Genomic DNA, 22,855 nt, shown 5'->3' on the forward strand with positions numbered 1-22,855 from the left:
CCTTTTGTGTAGATCTTGCCACTTCCATTATGAAAAAGTCTTTTTCTAGTGCAGTTGAGGCGCATTGCCACTGATATCCTTATTCATGCGCCTGTTTCTAAGCTTTTCAGTGTGCTTGAAGATTGTGTTCTTGCTGTCTAGACTTACACATGTACAGTATATTGCCACCTATTTCACAACAGGCTTTTAAAGAGAGTCGCTATATAGTATGGAAACTGCATTCTGTACTCACCAAATGCATAAAAAGACTATAAAAAGGAAATGTAAGCACCCATACTATTCCCCGCTAGTGTGTGTGTGTGTGTGTGTGTGTGTGTGTGTGTGTGTGTGTGTGTGTGTGTCATATTACAGTATATCTAGTTACCAGCCGGTCAATACAACGGAACAATATAAAAGAGTAAAGTAGGCGACTGTGCGCGCCCGAACAGAGCAACAATTGAATTGCTCCATCGGATGCCATCTAGTGGCCGCCGATGCGCAAAACACTTGAATTCCCCACATAGAGGTAAGGAGCAGTGTAAGCCTTTTATTATATAGGATATATATATATATATATATATATATATATATATATATCTGATAGGGGGGGCGGGTGTTTGTGCAGGATTCCATGTTGTACCTGATGACACTACTTTGGTTTTATTGATGTTAATGGACATTATCTACATGGATTTGATCTATTGCTTGTCTTGAAAATGATTCAGTGGATAAATCGAAGCGTCGACTGAAAGCTATGATCTATATGAATAAATGAATCTTTTTTTGCAACAAAGTATCCTATTTTTTGGCAAGTGCATCTGCAAGACTTTTGAACCTGTATTGTATATGTTGACTTAATGGAGACATTATAATCAACTAGGAGCACCCCATTATTTATTGTATCTCTGATGTGCGTGCAGGATGGACATGAATATATATATATAACACCAAACAAAAATGATGAGGCGGCACTCAGAGTAGCATGCAGAAAATCAAGGCACCTTGGGAATAGACAGGGGTGTAGTCATTATGCTTCGTTTTTATTATGTCATTCTTTCATATACAAGCAAGATTTACAGCCGATGTATATTGAAAAATGTTTTTATGTTGTTAATCACTTAATATTTTAACACCTACAAATGTTTTAAGAACCTATGTGAGAATTTGCACTGATTAGTTTTAAGCCGTGTCGTATGCTGTGGGATTCACGGCGTTTTGTTTACACTGGTATCCTTGGTGTTCTGCTGCAGACTTGAAGCTGGGTTGCTATGGACGCGCCTCCCGGCGCCGACGCGTCACTTCCGGTGAGACCACGGTGACGTCAGTTTGAGGCCCGGGACGGCGCGGCAAGCGACACCGGACAGAAGGGTATGCACTGTAGGAGGGGGTAAGTGGTATTTAAATTCACAGTTGTTTGTATTGCACTTATCCTGACGAAGGGGGAAACCCCGAAACGTTGATTCTGCACTATTACAGTTTGTTGTTACTTCACAAGACTCTGAGTGCCGCCTCATCATTTTTGTTTGGTGTTATGCAAAAGGTTTTTTCCCTAGAGGAAGGCACCTGAGCAAGTCAGCCCCATAGCAGGGGCTGAGCCAAGTGCCGGAGCAAAAACTTGTGTATATATATATATATATATATATATATATATATATATACACACACATACATACACACATACACACACACAATAATATATTATAGAATACTATAGGAAGGTAGAGGTCACAATGCTACAATGATTTGGACAGCACAGATGGGCCCATAAAGATGAGATTTACTGGAACTAACATCAGCACAGGTCCCTAAACCACTTAATTCACTAGATAGGTGGAGGTGGTGGTGGTGGGGGATCTGGTAGGTTTATCTATTGTCCTGGGATAACTACCCAAAATGTAGGAGTCTCCTAAACAGTCCAGGAGATTAGGCAAGTGTGATACCTATACATACACATACTTACAAGTAGCGTCTGCAAGAACAGTGAACCAACAAACTAGTTGGCTGGTTGGAGTGATAATCTTTAGGTGTGCACTGTGCAGCCAGCTTTAAGGGGAGATGTATCAAGCCTTTGAGAAAGATACCAAACAATCAGCTGTCACTCACCTAACACAGTCTATATAATGACAGGTGATTGATTGGGGATCGGTATGTGATCCCAGCGGTCACAACAACGACGCCAGCATCCCGATGGTCACGTTCCCGACAGGGGTGAGGTAAGTATTCCACCTACCCCACCCTTACCGCAGACAAACCCTAACCCCACCCCACGCCTAACCCAAACCTAACTTACCGCGACCTAAACCTAACAAACCCCCACCCCCCGTAGCCAAATCGTTACCCTCCCAGCTATACTTACATTCAAGATCCCAGCTGTCAGTATGCTGACCTGGTCGGGATTCCAGCATCTGTGTTCTAAGGGCTGTTGGGATTCCGACGTCGGTATTTCGACTGCGGAATCCCATCAGTCGGGATTTTGAATGTATACAGATTGGTTGCTATGGGCAACTTCTCCACATTGGGGGTCATTCCAAGGTGATCGTAGCTGTACTAAATTTAGCACAGCCACGATCATGTTCCCAGACATGCGGGGAGACGCCCAGCACAGGGCTAGTCTGCCCCGCATGTCAGTCCGCCCCCCCCCCCCCCTCAAGTACAAAAGCATCGCACAGTGGCGATGCTTTTGTACTCGTGGAGTAACTCCCGGCCAGTGCAGCTCCTGCGGCTGGCGGGGAGTTGATCGGCGCTGCCCCTGGTCGCAGCATGTGATGTCACACAGTCGCTGCGGCCCGCCCCCTGCACGGTCCGGCCACGCCGCCGTGGAGCCCCCTCCTGCCCAGCGACCGCCTCTGCCTGTCAATGAGGCAGAGGCGATCGCTAGGGAACGACGGCCTTCGGCCGTCCGGCATGCGCCGGCGCATGCGCAGTTCCGACCCGATCGATGCGCTGCGATAAGCTGCAGCGAGCAATCGGGTCGGAATGACCCCCATTATCTCTTCAAAGGCTTAATACATATCCCCCATAGACATTAAATTGGTAACAGATTATTTTAGTATTTCAAGATGAGGGTATCATTTGTATACCTATCCATGACTGCATTCATTAATTAATAATTGAGTACTGAGTGCCAACTGATGAAGCTGATCCAGCTGACGCTGAATCCTCTGTAACATTCCTGAGACTCATCGGAAATGGCGAGGAACTGCGCACTTTCCTACATGTTATGGTCCCTATACTATGGCATTCTCAGTACTACACATCTATATTAACTCTTGCACTACATTTTCAGCCAACAGTAATTACACTGAAGAGGCCATGCTTGTAGTCCTTCGAAAACCACATTTATAATTTACATTTCATGTATTTATATGTATTTTTATCACTGATTCATGAACAAACTATTTGATGAGCAACTAAAATAGTTACACGGACACTTGAGAGAGGCCTATTAATTCAGAAAGCTGAAAAAAGACATTTATTTACTAATCTTTATCTTTTGCGCCATCATCTGTCATATGAGGGAACTACAAGTAATTAAATATTCAGTCTCCTGTCTATGAAGATGCTCATTAGGAAAATGAACAATGAGACAGTCCTCTGTAGCTATAGTCATCTGTTACACTTTAATTTTCAGGTTTTTGTTATAGTATTCTCCAGGCCATCTGTCCACAGAGGGAGATTTTGACTTACTGAAGCCAATGAGGGGGGGGGGAAACAAGCATGCTTGTCATCTCTCTCTCTCTCTCTTCACCATTCTATCACTACTATCAGCATTTATCATTACACACACACACACACACACACACACACACACACACACACACACACACACCACACACACCACACATACATATATATATATATATATATATATATATTATATATATATATATATATATAAATTGAGAGAGAGATCTAAACAGAAGTATTAAGACTCATATGTATGTATCATTCTGCGCTTACAATAGATGCAATGCTTTTGCATAATAGCCAAATGCCATTCTACACTCAGTTTTATTTCGAAACAACAATACAATGATACACTTGATATTAACTCAACATACAGATGTTTCATTTAAAATTATTTAAATAGCATGCTAAGCCCCCTTTAAGCATGTATCTTATTATGATTTATAGGACAGCTTAAAAAAGGAAAACAAAATCTCCTTAGTATGGATGCCACTTACACAGACACAGGAGTCAATCCTATTAGCCTCAATGATTTCACAAGTGGAAATCATCACGGAAGCAGCCGCACTTTACAGCGGCCCAAATTCGCAGGAAAGTGCTCGCTGCATCATAGGGCTCCAAGCAATTTGGTGCGAATTCAGCCCAAAACCAGCCCGCAAGGGGTGCAAGATCGGGTGCCGTTGCTGGCGTGAAAACATTGCGGCAATGGCACATCGCACCCTTCGCGGATAATAGGATCGACACCACAGGCTCTTAGCATGTGAAGGCACCGGGCAGGAATAGTGTATCTATATTGGGTGCAGACCCATACACCCTGCACCCATATTCAGTTATGCCTACCTCTCGGTCATCACGCGTCGGCCAGCGGTCCAGCGCTGCAGAGCAGCAGAAATCACAGGGAAAAAGGCATGGTGGTCATTTTCCCAGTGATTTGCGCATACACAGTAGAGAATTACCGAGGAACATGGTGTGTGACCATGTTTCCAGAGACCTGCAAATGCGCAGTAGACGCTGGAACAAAGCCAGAGTCTACTGCACTGCCAGAGGGGAGGTGTCCCACATGGAGTCTTCTCCTCTCTTAAACTGTCCCTGCCGGAGAGATAATAGGATTTTGGTACTTACCAGGTAAATCCTTTTCTTTGAATCCATAGGGGGCACTGGAGTACTCTTGGGATATGGACGGCCTCCATAGGAACAGGGCACTGAATATTTAAATTTAGAACACTCCACCCCTCTATATCCCAGAGTACCTCAGTGTTTTTTACAGGAGCTATAGAGAGGTTGGCAATGGAGTATTACATATAACATAACGGACAACAATGAAGTTGACACATAACGTTACTGACAACTAAACAGTTGACACCATAACCAGCACTTGATAATTTGAACCAGTCGGTGAGAGTGTGTTACCATAAGATCCCCTGAACTTACCACAAACCAGGTAAAACTGCTCTGGGTGGGCGTCCAGTGCCCCCTATGGATTCAAAGAAAAGGATTTACCTGGTAAGTACCAAAATCCTATTTTCTTTTTCATCCACTAGGGGTCACTGGAGTACTCTTGGGACGTACCAAAGCTTCCCCCGTGGGCGGGAGAGCTGTTTGGCACCTGTAACACTAGGCGGCCAAAGCTAGATGCTGATGCCGCAAACGTATCAAACTTGTAAAAGCGCATAAACGTGTGCACTGAAGACCATGTAGCTGCACGGCAAAGCTTCGTCGTAGAAGCTCCACGACCAGCTGCCCATGAAGTTCCCACAGAACATGTGGAATGAGCTGTTACTGATGTAGGCGGCTGTAACCTAGCATGAAGGTAAGCCTGACGTATGGTCAGTTTTATCCATCTGGATAAGGTCTGCTTAGAAGCTGGCCAACCCATCTTGGCAGCATCATAGAGAACAAACAACGTATCCGTCTTACGAACTGTAAACGTTCAGGATACATAAACGCTTAATGCGCGTACCACATCCAGAGTTCTAGAATGTGCTGTTAACACAGGAACTACTATTGGTTGATTGATGTGAAAAGATGACACTACCTTTAGTAAGAAAGCGGGATTTGTCCGAAGTTCCGCTCTGTCATCGTGAAACACCAAATACGGTGGCTTGCATGACAAGGCACCCAAATCTGAAACACGCCTTGCCGAAGCTAAGGCTAGAAGAAAAATTGTTTTCCAAGTGAGAAACTTTATATCCACTTACTGTAAGGGTTCAAAATATGAAGACTGTAAGAAATCTAAAACCAGATTCAAGTCCCATGGCGCTGTAGGTGGAATGAATGGAGGCTGTACTCTGAGGACACCTTGCAGAAAAGTGTGTACCGACGGCAATAGAGCCAATCATCTTTGAAAATAAATTGACAACGCAGATACCTGCACCTTTAGTGTAGATAAACGCAGTCCTCCATCTAACCCCGTCTGTAGAAATAACAAAAGACGGGATAACTTGAAAGATGATGTCGGAAACTTCCGAGCTTCACACCAACCTATATAGGCACGCCAAATTCTGTAATAATGAGCTGCCGTATCTGGCTTCCTAGCGCGTAACATGGTTGGTATAACCGATTCTGGAATGCCCTCACTTCTTAAGAGTGCGGTCTCAATAGCCACCCCGTCAAACGCAGCCGCGCTAAATCGGGGTAAATGAACGGACCCTGTTGTAACAAGTCCGGACGCAGTGGGAGCGGCCAAGGATCGTCTGCGAGTAGTCCGTGGAGATCCAAGAACCAAGCTCTCCGAGGCCAATGAGGCGCCACTAGTATGACCGTGACAGACTCTCTTTTGATCCGTTTTAGCACCAGAGGGAGCAGCGGAAACGGTGGAAACAGATACACTAGGCTGTACGGCCAAGCGATTGTGAGAGCATCCACCACCACTGCCTTTGGATCTCTCGTTCTGGACACATACTGGAGCGTTTGGTGATTGTGGCGAGACGCCATCAGGTCCACTTGAGGGTAACCCCACCTCTGAACCAACATGTGAAACACTTCTGGATTTAATGCCCATTCTCCTGGATGAAAATCCCGACGGCTGAGATAATCCGCCTCCCAGTTGTCCACTCCCGGAATGAACACTGCCGACAATATCACCTGGTGGTATTCTGCCCAATTGAGGATTCGAGCTACTTCCCGCATTGCCATGCGGCTTCTCGTTCCTCCTTGTTTGTTGATGTATGCGACTGCCGTCGCGTTGTCTGACTGCACTTGGACAGTCTGAGAGCGAAGCATGTGTACTGCTTGTCGTAGTGCATTGTAAACTGCGCGGAGTTCCAGGACATTTATAGACAGCAATCTTTCGTGATCCGCCCAGAGACCCTGGAGCTGACAATTTTGAACTACAGCTCCCCAACCTCTGAGACTCGCGTCCGTCGTAAGAATTATCCAATTCCAGCCGCCGAACAGTTTCCCTGCGGTTAAATTGTGTACCTTGAGCCACCAGAGTAGAGACACCCTTGCCGACAACCTCACCCTGTGGTGAATCTGCAGATGCGAGCCCGACCACTGTGCGAGCACATCCAGTTGAAATGGATGTGAGTGAAATCTTCCAAACTGAAGCGCTTCGAAAGCCGCCACCATTGTTCCTAAGAGGCGAATGCACAAATGTACCGAGACTGTGCATGGCTTGAGCACTAATTGTACCAGATGGCGAATAAACTGTACTTTCTGTTGTGGTAGGTAAATTCTTTGATTTACCGTATCGAGAATCATACCTAGGAATTGAAGGCGTTGAGACGGAATTAGATGTGATTTCTTGAAGTTGACAATCCAACCGTGGTGAACCAGTACATTGTACGTTAGCAGCGCATGTTGGAGAAGCATCTGTTGAGACGGGGCTTTGATGAGCAGATCGTCTAAGTACGGAACTATTGTCACTCCCAGGGATCTGAGATGAGCTATCATCACAGACATCACTTTGGTGAATACTAGTGATGAGCGGGTTCGGTTTCTCTGAAACCGAACCCCCCCGAACTTCACCTTGTTTACACGGGTCCGAGGCAGGTTAGAACCTTCCCGCCTTGCTCGGCTAACCCGAGCGCGCCCGAACGTCATCATCCCGCTGTCGGATTCTCGCGAGATTCGGATTCTATATAAGCAACCGCGCGTCGCCGCCATTTTCTCACTCGTGCATTGGAGATGATAGGGAGAGGACGTGGCTGGCGTCCTCTCCGTTTATTGTAGAACTAGAAGTTGATTGGTTTATTGCTTTTGCTTAATTGTGGGGAGGATTGGGGAGCAGCTGTTAGGAGGAGTACAGTGCAGAGTTTTGCTGATAAGTGACCACCAGTTTTTATCCGTTCTCTGCCTGAAAAAAACGCTCCATACCATATCTGTGCTCAGTGTGCTGCATAATATATCTGTGCTGAGTGCTCACACTGCTTAATTGTGGGGACTGGGGAGCAGCTATAGCAGGAGTACAGTGCAGAGTTTTGCTGACAGTGACCACCAGTATACGTTGTCTGCCTGAAGAAAAACACTCCATATCTGTGCTCAGTGTGCTGCTTTATTGTGGGGACTGGGGACCACCAGTATAATTAATATTATATAGGAGGAGTACAGTGCAGAGTGCACTGCTGTACCTACCTCTGTGTCGTCATCCATTAAGTATACTATCCATCTACATTCTATACCTGTGGTGCATTTTAGTTTTGCAGTTTGCCGACAGTGTCCACCAGTATACTATATATAGCAGTACGGTAGGCCACTGCTGTACCTACCTCTGTGTCGTCACTCGTCATCCATTAAGTATACTATCCATCTACATTCTATACCTGTGGTGCATTTTAGACAGTTTTGCAGTTTGCTGACAGTGTCCACCAGTATAATATATATATATACTTATAGCAGTACGGTAGGCCACTGCTGTACCTACCTCTGTGTCGTCACTCGTCATCCATTAAGTATACTATCCATCTACATTCTATACCTGTGGTGCATTTTAGACAGTTTTGCAGTTTGCTGACAGTGTCCACCAGTATACTATATATATATATATACTTATAGCAGTACGGTAGGCCACTGCTGTACCTACCTCAGTGTCGTCATTCGTCATCCATTAAGTATACTATCCATCTACATTCTATACCTGTGGTGCATTTTTTTAGACTAGTTTAGCAGTTTGCTGACAGTGTCCACCAGTTTATTATATATATACTTATAGCAGTACGGTAGGCCACTGCTGTACCTACCTCTGTGTCGTCACTCGTCATCCATTAAGTATACTATCCATCTACATTCTATACCTGTGGTGCATTTTAGACAGTTTTGCAGTTTGCTGACAGTGTCCACCAGTATACTATATATATACTTATAGCAGTACGGTAGGCCACTGCTGTACCTACCTCTGTGTCGTCACTCGTCATCCATTAAGTATACTATCCATCTACATTCTATACCTGTGGTGCATTTTAGTTTTGCGCAGTAAATATAGTAGTAGGCCATTGCTATTGATACTGGCATATAATTCCACACATTAAAAAATGGAGAACAAAAATGTGGAGGTTAAAGGGAAAGATCAAGATCCACTTCCACCACGTGCTGAAGCTGCTGCCACTAGTCATGGCCGAGACGATGAAATGCCATCAACGTCGTCTGCCAAGGCCGATGCCCAATGTCATAGTAGAGAGCATGTAAAATCCAAAACACAAAAGTTCAGTAAAATTACCCAAAAATCAAAATTAAAAGCGTCTGAGGAGAAGCGTAAACTTGTCAATATGCCATTTACGACACGGAGTGGCAAGGAACGGCTGAGGCCCTGGCCTATGTTCATGGCTAGTGGTTCAGCTTCACATGAGGATGGAAGCACTCATCCTCTCGCTAAAAAAAAGAAAAGACTTCAGCTGGCAAAAGCTGTGCGTTCTTCAAAATCACAAATCCCCAAGGAGAGTCCAATTGTGTCGGTTGCGATGCCTGACCTTCCCAACACTGGACGGGAAGAGCTTGCGCCTTCCACCATTTGCACGCCCCCTGCAAGTGCTGGAAATAGCACCCGCAGTCCAGTTCCTGATAGTCAAATTGAAGATGTCACTGTTGAAGTACACCAGGATGAGGATATGGGTGTTGCTGGCGCTGGGGAGGAAATTGACAAGGAGGATTCTGATGGTGAGGTGGTTTGTTAAAGTCAGGCACCCGGGGAGACACCTGTTGTCCGTGGGACGAATATGGCCATTGACATGCCTGGTCAAAAAATAAAAAAAATCAGCTCTTCGGTGCGGAATTATTTCAACACAAATGCGGACAACAGGTGTCAAGCCGTGTGTTGCCTTTGTCAAGCTGTAATAAGTAGGGGTAAGGACGTTAACCACCTCGGAACATCCTCCCTTATACGTCACCTGCAGCGCATTCATCATAAGTCAGTGACAAGTTCAAAAACTTTGGGTGACAGCGGAAGCAGTCCACTGACCACTAAATCCCTTCCTCTTGTAACCAAGCTCCTGCAAACCACACCACCAACTCCCTCAGTGTCAATTTCCTCCTTACCCAGGAAAGCCAATAGTCCTGCAGGCCATGTCACTGTCAAGTCTGACGAGTCCTCTCCTGCCTGGGATTCCTCCGATGCATCCTTGAGTGTAACGCCTACTGCTGCTGGCGCTGCTGTTGTTGCTGCTGGGAGTTGATCGTCATCCAAGAGGGGAAGTCGGAAGACCACTTGTACTACTTCCAGTAAGCAATTGACTGTCCAACAGTCCTTTGCGAGGAAGATGAAATATCACAGCAGTCATCCTGCTGCAAAGCAGATAACTCAGGCCTTGGCAGCCTGGGCGGTGAGAAACGTGGTTCCGGTATCCATCGTTAATTCAGAGGCAACTATAGACTTGATTGAGGTACTGTGTCCCCGGTACCAAATACCATCTAGGTTCCATTTCTCTAGGCAGGCGATACCGAAAATGTACACAGACCTCAGAAAAAGACTCACCAGTGTCCTAAAAAATGCAGTTGTACCCAATGTCCACTTAACCACGGACATGTGGACAAGTGGAGCAGGGCAGACTCAGGACTATATGACTGTGACAGCCCACTGGGTAGATGTATTGCCTCCCGCAGCAAGAACAGCAGCGGCAGCACCAGTAGCAGCATCTCGCAAACGCCAACTCGTTCCTAGGCAGGCTACGCTTTGTATCACCGCTTTCCAGAATAGGCACACAGCTGACAACCTCTTACGGCAACTGAGGAAGATCATCGCAGAATGGCTTACCCCAATTGGACTCTCCTGGGGATTTGTGACATCGGACAACGCCAGCAATATTGTGCGTGCATTACATCTGGGCAAATTCCAGCACATCCCATGTTTTGCACATACATTGAATTTGGTGGTGCAGAATTATTTAAAAAACGACAGGGGCGTGCAAGAGATGCTGTCGGTGGCCCGAAGAATTGCGGGCCACTTTCGGCATTCAGGCACCGCGTACAGAAGACTGGAGCACCACCAAACATTCCTGAACCTGCCCTGCCATCATCTGAAGCAAGAGGTGGTAACGAGGTGGAATTCAACCCTCTATATGCTTCAGAGGATGGAGGAGCAGCAAAAGGCCATTCAAGCCTATACATCTGCCCACGATATAGGCAAAGGAGGGGGAATGCACCTGACTCAAGCGCAGTGGAGAATGATTTCAACGTTGTGCAAGGTTCTGCAACCCTTTGAACTTGCCACACGTGAAGTCAGTTCAGACACTGCCAGCCTGAGGCAGGTCATTCCCCTCATCAGGCTTTTGCAGAAGAAGCTGGAGACATTGAAGGAGGAGCTAAAACAGAGCGATTCCGCTAGGCATGTGGGACTTGTGGATGGAGCCCTTAATTCGCTTAACCAGGATTCACGGGTGGTCAATCTGTTGAAATCAGAGCACTACATTTTGGCCACCGTGCTCGATCCTAGATTTAAAACCTACGTTGTATCTCTCTTTCCGGCAGACACAAGTTTGCAGAGGTACAAAGACCTGCTGGTGAGAAAATTGTCAAGTCAAGCGGAACGTGACCCGTCAACATCTCCTCCATCACATTCTCCCGCAACTGGGGGTGCGAGGAAAAGGCTAAGAATTCCTAGCCCACCCGCTGGCGGTGATGCAGGGCAGTCTGGAGCGAGTGCTGACATCTGGTCCGGACTGAAGGACCTGCCAATGATTACTGACATGTCGTCTACTGTCACTGCATATGATTCTCTCACCATGGAAAGAATGGTGGAGGATTATATGAGTGACCGCATCCAAGTAGGCACGTCAGACAGTCCGTACGTATACTGGCAGGAAAAAGAGGCAATTTGGAGGCCCTTGCACAAACTGGCTTTATTCTACCTAAGTTGCCCTCCCTCCAGTGTGTACTCCGAAAGAGTGTTTAGTGCAGCCGCTCACCTTGTCAGCAATCGGCGTACGAGGTTACTTCCAGAAAATGTGGAGAAGATGATGTTCATCAAAATGAATTATAATCAATTCCTCCGTGGAGACATTCACCAGCAGCAATTGCCTCCAGAAAGTACACGGGTACCTGAGATGGAATTAATAATCTGTGAGGAGGGGGATGTGAGGAGGGGGATGTACACAGTGAAAGGGGTGAGGAATCGGAGGATGATGATGAGGTGGACATCTTGCCTCTGTAGAGCCAGTTTGTGCAAGGAGAGATTGATTGCTTCTTTTTTGGTGGGGGCACAAACCAACCAGTCATTTCAGTCACAGTCGTGTGGCAGACCCTGTCGCTGAAATGATGGGTTCGTTAAAGTGTGCATGTCCTGTTTATACAACATAAGGGTGGGTGGGAGGGCCCAAGGACAATTCCATCTTGCACCTCTTTTTTCTTTCATTTTTCTTTGCATCATGTGCTGTTTGGGGACAATTTTTTTGAAGTGCCATCCTGTCTTGATTGACACTGCAGTGCCACTCCTAGATGGGCCAGGTGTTTGTGTCGGCCACTTGTGTCGCTTAGCTTAGTCACACAGCCACCTTGGTGCGCCTCTTTTTTTCTTTGCATCATGTGCTGTTTGGGGACTATTTTTTTGAAGGGCCATCCTGCCTGACACTGCAGTGCCACTCCTAGATGGGCCAGGTGTTTGTGTCGGCCACTTGTGTCGCTTAGCTTAGCCATCCAGCGACCTCGGTGCAAATTTTAGGACTAAAAATAATATTGTGAGGTGTGAGGTGTTCAGAATAGACTGGAAATGAGTGGAAATTATGGTTATTGAAGTTAATAATACTATGGGATCAAAATGACCCCCAAATTCTATGATTTAAGCTGTTTTTTGAAAAAAACACCCGAATCCAAAACACACCCGAATCCGACAAAAAATTTTCGGTGAGGTTTTGCCAAAACGCGTCCGAATCCAAAACACGGCAGCGGAACCGAACCCAAAACCAAAACGCGAAAAATTTCCGGTGCACATCACTAGTGAATACCCGAGGCGCTGACGAAAGGCCAAACGGTAGAGCCTGAAACTGGTAATGGTTCTGGCTTATTGCAAAACGCAAGAACCTCTAATGAGGTTGCCAAATCGGAATGTGTAAGTACGCATCCTTGAGATCTAGCGAAATCATGAATTCCTTTGGCTCTAAACCTGCAATTTCTGAGCGCAGAGATTCCATCTTGAATCTGTAGTAAGTTACGTACCGATTGAGACCCTTTAAGTTCAATATTGGCCTGACTGAGCCATCCGGCTTCGGTACCACAAACAGACTGGAATAATAACCCTGACCCTGTTGGTGTACAGGGACCGGGATCAAAACTGCTGAATCCAGTAGGGACTGAATGGCAATTTGCAGAACCGCCCTCTTGTCGTCCGAGAGAGGTAGGCTTGTCTTGAAAAACCGCAGTGGCGGAAGACAGTTGAACTCTATTTTGTAACCTCTTAACACTAAATTGCGGATCCACCCATCCGCGGATGTCTGGAACCACGCCAAATGGAACGTCTGAAGGCGTGCTCCCACAATCGGAGAACCGAGATGGGCTGGTAGCCCGTCATGCCACTGGCTTGTCGGTGACCTTAGCGTCCTGACGACTTGTGTTGGTTTGTTGGAAACCACGTCCTCGACCCTGTCTACCAGGCGTGGCTGTTCCTCTGCCACGTCCGCGAAAGGACTGAGGTCTAAAGGATTTGAACGCAGGTCCAGAGTATCTCCGTCTTGGTACCGGTGGAGGCAATGGTAAGAAAACCGACTTTCCTCCCGTGGCCTCAGAAATCCATTTGTCCAATTCAGGACCAAACAACTTCTCGCCACCGTAAGGTAACGCCTCTATACCTCTTTTGACCTCTGCCTCCGCTTACAAGAACGCAGCCAGAGAGCTCGTCATACTGTAACCAGTGACGATGAAATGCGAGAAGTGAGCTGACAGACGTCAGTAGAAGCTGTACATAGATACTCCGCAGCCTCACACATTTGATCAGCAAGAAGTATAAGGTGTTCGTCATGTAGGGCAGACTTGAGTTCTGTTATCCATACTATGAGCACCTTAGTGACCCAGATGCCAACCAAGCCAGGTCTCAGCAGCACTCCTGCTGCTATATACATGGACTTTAGCATAGTTTCTATTTTGCGATCTGAAGGGTCTTTAAGCGTAGTAGCCGTTGGCACTGGTATGGTTAATTTCTTTGTAAGTTTCGACACTGACGAATCAACCATTGGTGGATTCTCCCATGTACATGTCACAGAGTCTGGAAACGGGTAACTAGACTTAAATCTGCGAGGTATAGAAAACCGTTTATCTGGATTCTGTCGTGTTTCTACTAACATCTTATTAAGAGACTCCGAAACAGGAAAACACATTGGAGTTCTCTGTCGTTTAGTAAATACGACTTCATCATTTGTCAGAGGCTCCTCAGTTTCTGTAAACTTCAGAGACTGACGCACCGCTCTGATGAGATTATCAATGCCTGAGCTGTTAAAATCCTCACTATCTGACTCCACTTCGCCCTCCTCACCCTCATCTTGTGCCGTGAGGTCTGGCATGGAATCGTCAGAATGCAACATAGCAGAAACTGGTAAATCATAAGACATATGAAATTTATCCCGTCTACCCAAAATGGATTTGGACCTTTCGCAAGGCTGAGACGCCTCCGGTAGTTCTGGCAGTCTCACCCTAGACTCAGATCTTGCCGCTTCCCGCTCTTGTCGAGCGGCGGTCAATTCTGATTGCAACCCAGCCAGTACATTGGCTAGCATTTCCCATGGAGGGTCTGGGGAGGAAACTGGCTTTAAAACCGGAGCAGAAATTGTATTCATAACTGAATCCACAAAACATACTTTACATGTGGTAGATCCATCCAGTAACACACTGCTACAGACCTTGCAGTGATGCTTTTTAATTTTTGCTGGTGCCTTACTCATTATGGAGACAGACAATACAATACACAAAAAACAGACACTTGCACGACTCAGTAAAATAGTACTAAGGTGTCTCTATATATATATCTGGCCAAGTGCAGTACACGTGGCCAGTACTATGAAATGTGATCCCAAATTCCCACTAACACCCCTGCGCCTCCGGTGAAGTAGAGATGTAGTACTGGAACGTTCTGGAATCACAACAGGAAAACAAAGGAAGCATGGTTAAAATGGCTGCCATGCTTAAACTTATAGTCACAGTACAGGTTATAATCTTTTAAACTGATATATAACCCTGTATGAAAATCCTGTGTAAATCATCCCTGCAGCCTAGCATACTGCTGCTGCTGCTTGTCCCCCCTCGTGCCGCTGATTGTACCCCCTCGTGCAGCTGCTTGCAGCCTGTAATGCCCCCCCCCCCCCTGTATGCTCCGTTGCGGAGGCAGTATGCGGGGGGGGCAGCATTAGTGTGGGGCGGCCAGTGGGAGCCGGGTAGCGGGACGCGCTGGAAACAGACAGCGGAAGGTGGGGAGCGCGGTCCTTTGAAGCGCTCAGAGCAGCGGCGGCCGGAGCAGCGGCGGGCGGGCTGTATAGGGATCCAAGCGGCCAGTATGGTGCGCCAGCGTAGCTATTAAAGAAAACATTGTCCCCACACAGCGGGGCGGCAACGTGAGCTGACCGCCCCGACCAACATACCTGGACTTCTGTGGTGAGGCTCCGACGGGGCTTCTCTGTAAGCACCGGCCAGCCTTTCTGCAGGATGTCTGTCTGGCTGTGAGGGTGCTCATTTATTGAGGACCGACACGCCAAAGCTGCTTGTAGCAGCTTGCACTATCCCTGACCCTGGCCTTTTGGAAGGAAGAAAGGGATGTGTATGAAAAAAGAAAAAATATTAACAAAAAAATAAAAATATTCAAAATAATTGTGGACTAAGCCACAGAACCTGTTGCTACTTGAGCACAGAAAAAACACTGAGGTACTCTGGGCTATGGAGGGGTGAAGTGTTCTAAATTTAAATATTCAGTGCCCTGTTCCTATGGAGGCCGTCCATATCCCAAGAGTACTCCAGTGACACCTAGTGGATGAAAAAGAAAAAGGCAGAGCTCAAAAAGAGGGGTACCAAAGTCTCTCTGCTCATTATGTGCCATGTGACTGTGGTTGCCCTGGAAGTTTATTTGTTTATGTATTAACAGTTTCTTGTATAGCGCAGCAAATTCAATTGTGCTTTACAATTGCAAACAACCCTGACAAAAAAAACTGGGTAAAAAAACATTAAAAAAGAGGTGGAAGAGCCCTGCTCACAAGTTTACAATCTATAGGATTACATGACACTGTGTAGAATAATCACTAATACCAACCTGATGAAACAAACCAACGATAAATGTTAATTAACAACATTCTTTTTATGGCCTTAAGTTCTATCATGCTTACGGAAGGCAGTAGTAGCGAGTAGGCTGCAGTAACATGAGAAAAGGCGGGAAGGCTGTAGTAACATGAGGAAAGGCAGGAACGCTGTGGTAACGTGACGAAAGGCGGGGACGCTGTAGTAACATGATGATGAAAGGCGGGAAGGCTGTAGTAACATGATGATGAAAGGCGGGAAGGATGTAGTAACATGATGATGAAAGGCGGAAAGGCTGTAGTAACATGATGAGGAAAGGCGGGTAGGCTGTAGTAACATGAGAAAAGGCAGGAAGGCTGTAGTAACATGAGGAAAGGCAGGAACACTGTAGTAATGTGAGGAAAGGCGGGAAGGCTGTTGTAACATGATGATGAAAGGTGGGAAGGCTGTAGTAACATGATGATGAAAGGCGGGAAGGATGTAGTAACATGATGATGAAAGGCAGGAAGGCTGTAGTAACATGATGAGGAAAGGCGGGAAGGCTGTAGTATCATGAGGAAAGGTGGGAAGGCTGTAGTAACATGATGAGGAAAGGCGGGAAGGATGTAGTAACATGATGATGAAAGGCAGGAAGTGTCAGATTCTGTTTAGTCTGTCTTCCCGGAGGGGGCGCTAGTGGGTCAGTGGAGGTAGGATGGAAGAAGTGAGGAGGCCGGATTGGATTCCTGCGCATGTGCGCAATGTTGTTTATTAAACAGTAGGCTTAAACAATATGGCAGCAGGAATACTTGATAATAACAGTAACAAATGCAATTGTGAATATGCAGCGTGGAAGCTGAGAGTCTATGGCAAAGTCTGTATGGTAAGTTCAATCGATCAGGGGATCGATGTGTCGGTATGGGAACCGATAGTTGTTAGACCGTGGAGCCAGCAGAGATGATGGTGGGAATAGCAAGCCTGATAGCAATTGCAGGAGACAAGTGTTAAGTTCTCAGTGCAGTTAGAAATAACACTGGCAGCTTGCAGGCTGATGAACAGGTGTAGATGACGAGATGCACCTGGAGGAGAGTCTCTACTGCAGAGGGCTGGAGCACACTGTAGCTGGTAAAGGTGTGAAGCTTGATCTCAAGTACAAGGGTTGCTGGTGCTTGTGGTTCCACGGTAGTACAGGATCAACTGGATGGCAAAGCAGGTAAACGGAGGAACTGGAGAACGGAGCCAGAGACACAGGTCATAGGAGTGACACGAAGTCCAGGACAAGGACTGACTCACCCTGCTGCTCCTGATATACCCCCCGGTCTGCAGGCATTGGCTGGAAGGGAATTGAGGAGGTGCGGCCAAGCTCCGGATTGGCTGATGCGGCAGTCTGAGGAAAGCTGTCATGGCGGCGCCCATGCCGCGGCCCGGCGGGAACGCGGCGTACATGCACGCCCGCTGACAACAGGAGCGTTCCTAGGCCCAGGATGGCATCCGGTGACAGGGAGACCAGCGACAGCGAGACGTAGAGACCCCGGACGGAGTCCGCACCGACGGACAGATGCAGCTGTGGTAAGTCGATTCCTGACAGTACCCCCTCCTTTACGGGTGGGCACCGAACACCCACGTGGCTTGGAAGGATGAGTTCTGTGGAAAACATGGATCAACCTTGGAGCATGGACATCTGTAGCATTTACCCAACTCCTCTCCTCAGGACCATAACCGGACCAGTCGATGAGAAATTGCAGACGACCGTACCGGCAACGGGAATCCAGAACCTTCTCTATTTCGAACTCAATACCCCGCTGGGTTCGTATTTTGGGACCAACTGGAAGAGCTCTTTGGAAACGATTCAGGATCAAAGGTCTGAGGAGAGAGACATGAAAGGCGTTAGGTATTCGTAAAGAAGGAGGCAATTTGAGCTTGTAGGCCACAGGACTGATGACTTTGTCAATGGGAAAAGGACCAATGAAGCGTGGTGCAAACTTCATCGACGGCACTCTGAGACGAAGATTCCGAGTGGAAAGCCAAACCCTATCATTGGGTTTTAGGCTGGGAACCGCAAGCCTTTTGCGGTCGGCAAAGAACTTGTATCGACTTGAGGCCTTTTTAAGGGAAACATGAATTTTCCTCCAAGTAGCTTAAAACTGACTTAGAACAGAAGTGGCTGCAAGAACATCGATGTTTGGTAGATCTTGGAAATCTGGGACACGAGGATGTTGCCCATATACAGCGAAGAACGGGGTGGTCTCCGTGGCAGTATGAAAGTTATGAGCAAATTCAGCCCACGGGAGCAGGTCTACCCAGTCATCTTGAGAAGAGGAAACGTAGAGTCTCAAGAAGATCTCCAGTTCTTGATTCACCCTGTCCATTTGTCTGAGGGTGGTAGGCTGACGAAAATTTAAGCTTAACTTGTAGGGCAGAACAGAGGGCTCTCCAAAACCTTGCTACAGACTGAACTCCACGGTCAGATATGATTTCAGTAGGCAGTCCATGTAAGCGGAAAATCTCCCGTAGGAAGACTTGAGCAAGTTTTGGAGCGGAAGGGAGACCTTGGAGTGGAACAAAATGGGCCATTTTGGTAAACCTGTCGACAACTACCCAGATGGTATTGAATCCTTGAGAGGAGGGTAGATCGGAGATGAAGTCCATGGACAGGTGAGACCAGGGACGGCTGGGTACGGATAATGGTTGCAACTGACCTGCCGGAGACTGTCTGGGTGTCTTATGCTGGGCACACTTGGGGCAGGATGCCACGAAGTCCTTGATGTCGACCTTCATTTTCGGCCACCAGTAAGTTTCAGACAGGAACTTGAAAGTCTTTAGGACACCAGGATGCCCTGTGAACTTGGACTGATGAGCCCAAGACAGCAATTTAGAACGAAGCTCAGTGGAAACAAAAATCTTGCCAGGAGGCGGAACAGGAGTAACTTGAGACGAGGCAAACACAACTGGATTCAAAATAAGAATTTACTTACCGATAATTCTATTTCTCGGAGTCCGTAGTGGATGCTGGGGTTCCTGAAAGGACCATGGGGAATAGCGGCTCCGCAGGAGACAGGGCACAAAAGTAAAGCTTTTACAGGTCAGGTGGTGTGTACTGGCTCCTCCCCCCATGACCCTCCTCCAGACTCCAGTTAGGTACTGTGCCCGGACGAGCGTACACCATAAGGGAGGATTTTGAATCCCGGGTAAGACTCATACCAGCCACACCAATCACACCGTACAACTTGTGATCTAAACCCAGTTAACAGTATGATAACAGAGGAGCCTCTGAAAGATGGCTTCCTAAACAATAACCCGAATTAGTTAACAATAACTATGTACAAGTATTGCAGATAATCCGCACTTGGGATGGGCGCCCAGCATCCACTACGGACTCCGAGAAATAGAATTATCGGTAAGTAAATTCTTATTTTCTCTATCGTCCTAAGTGGATGCTGGGGTTCCTGAAAGGACCATGGGGATTATACCAAAGCTCCCAAACGGGCGGGAGAGTGCGGATGACTCTGCAGCACCGAATGAGAGAACTCCAGGTCCTCTTTTGCCAGGGTATCAAATTTGTAAAATTTTACAAACGTGTTCTCCCCTGACCACGTAGCTGCTCGGCAGAGTTGTAATGCCGAGACCCCTCGGGCAGCCGCCCAAGATGAGCCCACCTTCCTTGTGGAATGGGCCTTAACAGATTTAGGCTGTGGCAGGCCTGCCACAGAATGTGCAAGTTGAATTGTGTTACAAATCCAACGAGCAATCGACTGCTTAGAAGCAGGAGCACCCAACTTGTTGGGTGCATACAGTATAAACAGCGAGTCAGATTTTCTGACTCCAGCCGTCCTTGAAATATATATTTTTAAGGCTCTGACAACGTCTAACAACTTGGAGTCCTCCAAGTCGTCTGTAGCCGCAGGCACTACAATAGGCTGGTTCAGGTGAAACGCTGATACCACCTTAGGGAGAAAATGCGGACGCGTCCGCAGCTCTGCCCTATCCGAATGGAAAATTAAATAAGGGCTTTTATAAGATAAAGCCGCCAGTTCAGATACTCTCCTGGCCGAAGCCAAGGCCAGTAACATAGTCACTTTCCATGTGAGATATTTCAAATCCACATTCTTTAGTGGTTCAAACCAATGGGATTTGAGGAAATCTAAAACTACATTTAGATCCCACGGTGCCACCGGAGGCACCACAGGAGGCTGTATATGCAGTACTCCTTTGACAAAAGTCTGGACCTCAGGGACTGAGGCCAATTCTTTTTGGAAGAATATTGACAGGGCCGAAATTTGAACCTTTATAGATCCCAATTTGAGACCCATAGACAATCCTGATTGCAGGAAATGTAGGAAACGACCCAGTTGAAATTCCTCCGTCGGAGCACTCCGATCCTCGCACCACGCAACATATTTTCGCCAAATACGGTGATAATGTTTCGCGGTGACTTCCTTCCTTGCCTTTATCAAGGTAGGAATGACTTCTTCTGGAATGCCTTTTCCTTTTAGGATCTGGCGTTCAACCGCCATGCCGTCAAACGCAGCCGCGGTAAGTCTTGAAAGAGACACGGACCCTGCTGGAGCAGGTCCCTTCTCAGAGGTAGAGGCCACGGCTCGTCCGTGACCATCTCTTGAAGTTCCGGGTACCAAGTCCTTCTTGGCCAATCCGGAGCCACTAGTATCGTTCTTACTCCTCTTCGCCGTATAATTCTCAATACCTTTGGTATGAGAGGCAGAGGAGGAAACACATACACCGACTGATACACCCAAGGTGTTACCAGCGCGTCCACAGCTATTGCCTGCGGATCTCTTGACCTGGCGCAATACCTGTCCAGTTTTTTGTTGAGGCGAGACGCCATCATGTCCACCATTGGTTTTTCCCAACGGTTTATTAGCATGTGAACAACTTCTGGATGAAGTCCCCACTCTCCCGGGTGAAGATCGTGTCTGCTGAGGAAGTCTGCTTCCCAGTTGTCCACGCCCGGGATGAATACTGCTGACAAAGCTATCACGTGATTCTCCGCCCAGCGAAGGATCCTGGCAGCTTCTGCCATTGCACTCCTGCTTCTTGTGCCGCCCTGTCTGTTTACATGGGCGACTGCCGTGATGTTGTCCGACTGGATCAACACCGGTCTTCCTTGAAGCAGAGGTTCCGCCTGGCTTAGAGCATTGTAGATCGCTCTTAGTTCCAGAATGTTTATGTGAAGAGACTTTTCCAGGCTCGTCCACACTCCCTGGAAGTTTCTTCCCTGTGTGACTGCTCCCCAGCCTCTCAGGCTGGCGTCCGTGGTCACCAGGATCCAATCCTGTATGCCGAATCTGCGGCCCTCCAATAGATGAGCCTCCTGCAACCACCACAGGAGAGATACCCTTGTCCTTGGCGACAGGGTTATCCGCAGGTGCATCTGAAGATGCGACCCTGACCATTTGTCCAACAGATCCCTTTGAAAAATTCTTGCATGGAATCTGCCGAACGGAATTGCTTCGTAAGAAGCTACCATTTTTCCCAGGACTCTTGTGCATTGATGTACAGACACCTTTCCTGGTTTTAGGAGGTTCCTGACCAGGTCGGATAACTCCTTGGCTTTTTCCTCGGGAAGAAAAACCTTTTTCTGAACTGTGTCCAGAATCATCCCCAGGAACAGCAGACGAGTTGTCGGCATTAATTGGGATTTTGGAATATTCAGAATCCATCCGTGCTGCTTTAGCACCTCTTGAGATAGTGCTAATCCCATCTCTAGCTGTTCTCTGGACCTTGCCCTTATTAGGAGATCGTCCAAGTATGGGATAATTAATACGCCTTTTCTTCGAAGAAGAATCATCATCTCGGCCATTACCTTTGTAAAGACCCGAGGTGCCGTGGACAACCCAAACGGCAGCGTCTGAAACTGATAGTGACAGTTTTGTACAACGAACCTGAGGTACCCCTGGTGTGAGGGGTAAATTGGAACGTGGAGATACGCATCCTTGATGTCCAAGGATACCATAAAATCCCCTTCTTCCAGGTTCGCTATCACTGCTCTGAGTGACTCCATCTTGAACTTGAACTTCTTTATGTACAGGTTCAAGGACTTCAGATTTAGAATAGGCCTTACCGAGCCATCCGGCTTCGGTACCACAAATAGAGTGGAATAATACCCCTTCCCTTGCTGTAGAAGAGGTACCTTGACTATCACCTGCTGAGAGTACAGCTTGTGAATGGCTTCCAAAACCGTCTCCCCTTCGGAGGGGGACGTTGGTAAAGCAGACTTCAGGAAACGGCGAGGTGGAGACGTCTCTAATTCCAACCTGTACCCCTGAGAAATTATCTGCAGGATCCAGGGATCTACCTGCGAGTGAGCCCACTGCGCGCTGTAATTCTTGAGACGACCGCCTACCGCCCCCGAGTCCGCTTGAGAAGCCCCAGCGTCATGCTGAGGCTTTTGTAGAAGCCGGGGAGGGCTTCTGTTCCTGGGAAGGAGCTGCCTGTTGCTGTCTCTTCCCTCGTCCTCTGCCTCGTGGCAGATATGAATAGCCCTTTGCTCTCTTGTTTTTAAAGGAACGAAAGGGCTGCGGTTGAAAGGTCGGTGCCTTTTTCTGTTGGGGAGTGA

At 47.3% G+C, this 22,855-nt stretch overlaps 1 protein-coding gene across 1 annotated transcript in view; it reads right to left on the bottom strand.

Annotated features, from left to right (window-relative positions):
• Window positions 1-22,855, bottom strand: part of C5H10orf67 (chromosome 5 C10orf67 homolog) — a 283,761-nt gene that overhangs the window by 183,186 nt on the left and 77,720 nt on the right. The window lies entirely within an intron of this gene.

This window comes from Pseudophryne corroboree, chromosome 5, assembly GCF_028390025.1.
Source record: "Pseudophryne corroboree isolate aPseCor3 chromosome 5, aPseCor3.hap2, whole genome shotgun sequence".
NCBI lineage: Eukaryota > Metazoa > Chordata > Amphibia > Anura > Myobatrachidae > Pseudophryne > Pseudophryne corroboree.